Below are 7027 nucleotides of genomic sequence, written 5' to 3' on the forward strand. Positions count from 1 at the left end.
CGTGGGCCTAAACTTCCAATCTATGATAAAAAGCCCATGTGGAAAATGTTAACAAACTTAGGCACTTCACTTCGAGGACCCCAATCGATCCTACAAGGCTAGAAATTTCATATTGGGATTGGGTTTTGGGCTTCATTTTCATTATATATGAGCTCAATATTTTATTTATAAACTTTTATTATTTTATTCCAGATTTTTTATAATTATTAAGTATTTAAAGTTATTTAAGAGTTTTATATTAATAAGAAAGTTTAGTTTAAAACTACTTCTTATTTAGATTAAATTAGAGTTCTAGAATATTTAAGATTTTTATTTAGATTTATTTAGCTAGCCTATATATAGGCCTTTGCATTGTACACAAATCATACAATTCATTATTATTCAACTTCTCTTTGCGTTAATAAATTATCTTTGAGTTTTCTTTTCAAGAATTTCTCTTGAGATTCTTTTAGAAGAGCTTTAACAATCTTTTCAGACTGTGAGGATCATCTTCAAACTTTTTCTTGTCAAGTTTTCTTTATTGGAGGGGAAATTAGAGCCACTTGAAGGGAGTTGTGGATTCTTCGTGTTTCTAAGCCTTATTAGGACTTCTACATAATACGTTATATCTTTCCATCTATCTTCTTTATTAATTCTCTTTGTAACAACCAATTTTCAGTGAAATTAGAATAGTGGTTTTGAGACCACAAATTTGACATGTAAATTAATATTTTATTATTATTTTAATTTCTATGTATGTTAGTAGGGTCGTATAAAAGTTTCGTTAAGATATTTTGATGTTTGCATGTTTAATTTCTTGAAAAGGATTAAATCGTAAAAGGTGCAAAAGTAGAGTTCTATTAGTTAAAGGGGTTAAATATCTATAGTACTTTAATGTAAGAGGACTTAGATGGTAATTAGACCATTTATGTTGTAGTGGATGTTTATGACATGGTTTTATTAAAATTATTAATGTTTTAAAAGGGTAAATTGGTAAATAGGTAAATAAGAAATAAAAATAAAAGAAAGAAAAATAAACTATCATCATCATCTTTTTTTTCTTCAACCGAAAGCACCATGAGAGCATGCTAGGGTTCGACCATCAAGTCTCAGTTGCATGGTATGATTTTTGATTCCGTTTCTAATGACTTTTATGTTTTTAGGATCGTTGTAGCTTAATCTAGCTAGCATAGGGGCTAATTGGCAAAATTGTTAAAGGTTTAGAGTTTTTCCATGAATTTTCTTGCATGATCCTTGGAGTTAATGAAAGATTATGAGTCCTTGTTGTTAAATAAACAAGTTTTGTAAAGTGATTTTTGATGAAAATGTCATTTAAGGACTTATTTGTAAAAGTAATAAAATTCCATGATAAATTTGTGAAATACTAATTTTTATGGGTTGGTATAGGCCCCTAGTGAATTCGGTTAGCATGGAATGTGGATGAAATTGCTTAAATTTCATTTTACGAGCTTAATGACTAAATTGTAAAGAAGTTAAAATACTAGAGGCAAAATTGTAATTTTGCAAAAATATGAAATTTGGACTGAATTGAATAGTATAACTATTAAATGGATTGAATTTATCTATTTAGATCAAGATAGACCTCGAACGGATTTAGACCAAGGAAAAGCGAAAGCCTCAAATTGATCTCGTTTTTACGTCTTTGTCATCGAGGTAAGTTTGTATGATTAAATTAAGGTTAATGTTGTTTTGATCTGTATGTTATTGTGCTATTTATCATGTAAATAAATGGTGGAAATCTAAAGATTTTACAATAGTTATCGAGCTTCGTTTGAACCTTAGGAATACGTAGGATACAAATGACATGTCATTAGGGTTACCATGTTTTGGGTGCTGGTCTTGAATGTCCTATCGATGGCTGAGGTCCTACATTTGTTGCAAATACTCTACAGCTTGTATGAACAACATCATGTATCCTACATTTCGACTGACAGCTTGTGTGAGCAAACTCATTTCACAGCTCATGTGAGCTACGATGTAAAGGAAAGGAAAAGGAAATGTTACGACTATATGTTTAGCACACTTTGTGTGAGCTTCCCCGCATATCTGATGTTGAAAAGCAAATGTTACGACTCTATGTTTAGTACACTTTATGTGAGCTTCCCCGCGTATCTGATGTTATTCTGAATGGTTCAATGTACTGAAAAGGAAAGGAACAGTAAGTGTTTCAATGAACTAAGTTATGAATCTATGAAAAGGCATGAAATGGAAATGATGAATGAATGTTTATCTATGTCCATAGAAAGGATAATTCAAAAAAATTATGTTCATTTAAATTTAGGTTCCCATGTGATAATTCAAGTGAATTATGTGTTAATGCACTAACATGTGTTGATGATGATGCTTAGGCTTGTGCCAAGCTTATGGTTGCATTGTATCATATTTAGGCCGCGTTCTTCATTGCTTAAGAGACGGACTTTTTCTTGAAAAAGTGCTTTTCTTTGAAAAGCAATGAAGAACGGCCTTCATTTGGTAGCAAATTTTTAGAAGCTGAGAAGTGCTTTTGGTTGGTTCTTTTACTTTTTTAGCCACACACGAACGCCCTTCTTTGCTCTCTATTCTCTGTTGGTTCTTTGCCCTCATCGCTGCCCTCTGCTGGTTCTTTGTTCTGCCCTTTGCTGGTTCTTTATTCCTCTGCCCTCTGCCGGTGAGTTTATTTTTTTCTTCTCTTCTTCTCTTCTTCTGTATATTTTTGTTTGTCTGGGATTGATTTTTGTAATTGATAGAAGATTGAATAGGAGATAACCTTAGGTTGTCAACGCTTCCTTCATCTCCTACATCGAGCGAAAAGAGTAAGAGACAACAATGGTTACTTTCTGGGTAAGTTGTTAATGCTTCGGTTTGGTTGCCAGGTAATGTCTAGCTCTTAGTTAAGTTCTTTCTGTTTTTTGTTTGAACCGTTAGGTTTCCATCGATCTTTATTGGTTTCAGCCTGCTGATTTGAATATATATTTTTTTGTCCATAGATGCGTTTCAATTTGCGAAAAACGTTTCCGCTTTTGACAACTAAGGCATGCATATTATCCTTGTGATGTAGTTATTTCTTCTGTATATTATTTTTAAGTATACAGAGAATGATTAGCATTTGTGTTGCTTTGTCCGCAGAAAGTATTTTGGTGAGGTGTTGTCGAAGAGTTGCTTTGGTTCATCAGTGGTTCAACTAATGCCAAGGTGATAATTTATTGAGCAGCATACTCCTTTGCATTGCTAGACATTTTTATGCCCTGATGAGATGGAGTTGCTGGCTTCAGACTTCTTTTGTCTTCCAAATGAACTGTGATTTATGGGACGGTTGAATTAGCAACTGCAGATTTTGTTTTGATATATGAGAGCTGAGGGTTATGATTCGTTCTAAAATATTTGCATCACTAACAGGTCCTTCAAGAAAAGGGCATTCACATATGGGATGGTAATGCATCCAGGGACTTTCTTGATAGGTATTAGACTCTTTTGTTGTCGATTCCTTGTTGAACTAATTACTGTTTTCGTGTTGTTATTATAACTTGTGTTTGAGTTGCAATTTCAGCATTGGGTTGACTAGTAGGGAGGAGGGTGACTTGGGACCCGTATATGGGTTCTAATGGAGGCATTTTGGTGTTAGGTTGGTTTTTTTCCCTTTTCTACTTTTACTACACTGCTGGTGATCGGTTCCGTATTTCTACTTGATGTTTTATTTAAGATGCCTCATATCTGATACTTTCCAGGTATACTGACATGCATGCTGACTACACTGGACAAGGATTTGATCAGTTGTTAGATGTTATCGACAAAATTAAGAACAATCCGAATGATAGAAGGATTATACTCTCCGCATGGAATCCATCTGATCTCAAAATTATGGCACTTCCACCTTGCCACATGTTTGCTCAAGTTGGTATTAAATAGTGAACTTATGTCTTTCTTTCTTTTGTACTTAAAAAAAATTAATACTTTTCAATATGAATGTTGCAGTTCTATGTTGCCAATGAGGAGTTATCTTGCCAAATGTATCAGCGTTCTGCTGATATGGGCTTGGGTGTGCCATTTAACATTGCATCTTATGCTCTTCTGACATGCATGATTGCTCATGTTTGTGGTATGTTGTCGTTGAGACCGATAACCTGTTTATGTTTAATTGATTTGCTAGAATGATGAGTAACATTTGTGTAGGGTTGCAAACGAGACAACAATGAATAGAAAACAAAACTTGATGCTATAATTGCAGGATAGCTTCTTGCTCGACTCTAAAGATTAGATTAAATCGTTAATGGTTTCAATTTCTCCTAGACTGCAATCCTCTTGTAAGGATCTCTCTTAATTTCTTCTACTGTGTATAGATCTCATTCCTGGTGATTTCATCCATGTGCTCGGTGATTTCAAAACTTGATTGAAGATTGATCTTTGCATCTTAAGTTTTGCTACTGGATTATGCTATATTTTGACAATGAACTTGGCATGTCTGTTGAATTTAGATTGCTACTAGATTCTGCTATATTTTGACAATGAACTTGTCATGTCTTTTGGATGCAACTGTTACTGGAGTATTTTGCTCTATATACATATTTCCTTTTGGATGCAACTTTTTCCTTTGTATTGAAGAAGCGATCAAGTAGGTTGCCAAATGTAGGAGAAGGGGATATTGTTTTCCAAGTGCTTAAGTGGGACAAAGAGATTGGAAAGCATGGCTTGAACTTTGAAAGGTGATATCATGTGTAACTCAGACCATATTTATGTTTGAGTTCCTTATTTTAGAAAATGGATATAGCTGTTGCTTGCTGTTGACGATTCTTAACCCAAAGTATTAACGCTTGCTCAGATTCTTAACCCAATGTTTATTTCATGAAAGGTTCCCATCTTAAAGTTGCTTCCTGTTTGACTAGCAATTTTCTAGTATTAATGCTAGTGGATTGGTCTTTGACTAGCACTTTTCTAGGACTATTCAGGTGATTGCTTCTTGACTCTTTGTACATTGTTCTATTTCATTTTCTTTGTCAATGAATTTGATTTTATCATTGGTTAATGTTTTTAGTAGCTTATGTTCTGTTTCCTTTTTGTCAAGGTTGTGGAAGGCTCTCCAGTTTTATGCAGGCTTCAGCATTTTCATGATTTATGTGTATCAACTCCCTATAGAGTTCTCAAGTATGTTACAGTGGATAGCTGATTTTGTTGGTCTATTCAAAATATGTTCAACATCTGAGTGGACTGAAATTTGCTCTTCTGTTTCTTTTGTACTTTTTTACATCATGGTATGTACTAGTTTTATTACTATAGGTCTGATTCTGTTTAAAGATTTTACCTGAACCTTTAAATGAAATGCAATACACGCTAAACTGTTCAATTGAAACTATGTTTGCTTTTATAATTCTAAGTATTTTGTTTTATATTCTCAAACATTTAATTTAAGGGGTGATGAAATAGTCAGTTCGATCCATTGTTAATTGAACTATAATTAACTAAACCGTTAGTTGAATTGAGCTTTTTTCTGTTAAAATAATTAACCGAATCGAACCAACTTCAATTAATTTTGTCGGCTTTCTATTGAATTGTTGTTTATATAACTTTTTTTTTCTTTTGGTCCAAAGTTCATACCATTTTGAAACAATTATTGGCAAACATTACACTAAAATAGTAGGGTGCATTAAATCGGAACAAAAATATGACAAACAATGTGCATTGTCATATATTAGAACAAAAACATTATAACATTACAATACAATGACAATTGGAACGAAATTGATAGGTGTTTAATTAATTAAAAATAAAAAATAATTTTTATAATAATACAATCGTGTCAATATCTAATTACAAATATTTAATTTTTATATTTAAATATTTAAATATAGTTTATATATTCTAATTAAATTTTATAAATAATTAATATTAATTACTTAGAAATATTTAAAATTAATATTATATATTAAAATATTAACAATAGGTTATAATAAATTATTTTTTATATTTTTACTAAAATATTATAATATTAACTAATTTTAATATTATTTAAATACATATTTGTTACTTTATAATCTCATGTCTAAAATGAACATTTTATTCTTCAAAAGCACTTTTTGATAGCAATCCAAACACTCAAATTTCTAAAAAACACTTCTCAAAAGCAATGAAGAACTGGCCCTTAATATAGTTCGGTAATAATCAGTCTCTTATGTCTACCAGTTCAATTTTGATTCGAAAAATGAAAAAATGGAATACCCGATTAGATTAAAAAAACCGAAAAATCGAAGCCAACCGACCCACCCTAATCCCAATATAGTAAAAGGTTGTTGGATTTGAAAAAGAAAGCAAAGGACAAGATTTATTAAGTTGCTTTTATTATGTTTAATATGTAAGACAACAATGGGAGCTAGACAACCCACATATAGTTGATCCAATTCATATGGTTTTCTGGACAAAACTTTACGACTGGGTTTCTCCCGAATGAACCCAGAAACCCAATTTAGGATTTTATTTGTAAAATTATAACCATTTTGATTAAAATGCTCTTAATTTTTTAATGAAATTAATCCTAAATTTTAATTAGATAAATAAATAAAAGCATAAAACTTATATCATTAAATTTATCAACAAGTGATTAGATGAAATGGTAAGGCACATTACCCTCTCACGAGAAGAACGTGAACATTATTGAGAGGGACAAACACAAACCCCAAAAACGTGAGAATCAATATTATTAACATTTTATTAAAGGAATGGAAAGAAAAAAACCAAATTTTACAAATCCCTAGTTTCATGTCGGATATATGTTAAAAGGAATATGCCTTTTTTTTCCCAACCAAATCCAGCATTTCAGCCAATTCAATTGTTAGTTACTTGATAATTTATTTAATTTTGAAATCTTAAATGCTTCCGGCCATTTGCACATGGCGTTGCCCTTAACCTTATCACTTCGTTCATGGATCTTGTTTATGTGTCTCCTCAACCAATTACAGTAAAACATTATGAAATTCATCAAAACCGATCATTAAATTAAATATTACATGCACAGAATCTTTTCTTACAATATAACATTAACAAGAAAAGAAATCACATG

General features: G+C 31.7%; 1 pseudogene; it reads left to right on the forward strand.

Moving 5' to 3' along the window:
* The first annotated feature begins 2464 nt into the window (after positions 1 to 2464).
* Positions 2465 to 5323, forward strand: LOC107926740 (bifunctional dihydrofolate reductase-thymidylate synthase 1-like; annotated as a pseudogene).
* Positions 5324 to 7027: the final 1704 nt, after the last annotated feature.

The sequence above is a fragment of the Gossypium hirsutum genome, chromosome D11, assembly GCF_007990345.1.
Source record: "Gossypium hirsutum isolate 1008001.06 chromosome D11, Gossypium_hirsutum_v2.1, whole genome shotgun sequence".
NCBI lineage: Eukaryota > Viridiplantae > Streptophyta > Magnoliopsida > Malvales > Malvaceae > Gossypium > Gossypium hirsutum.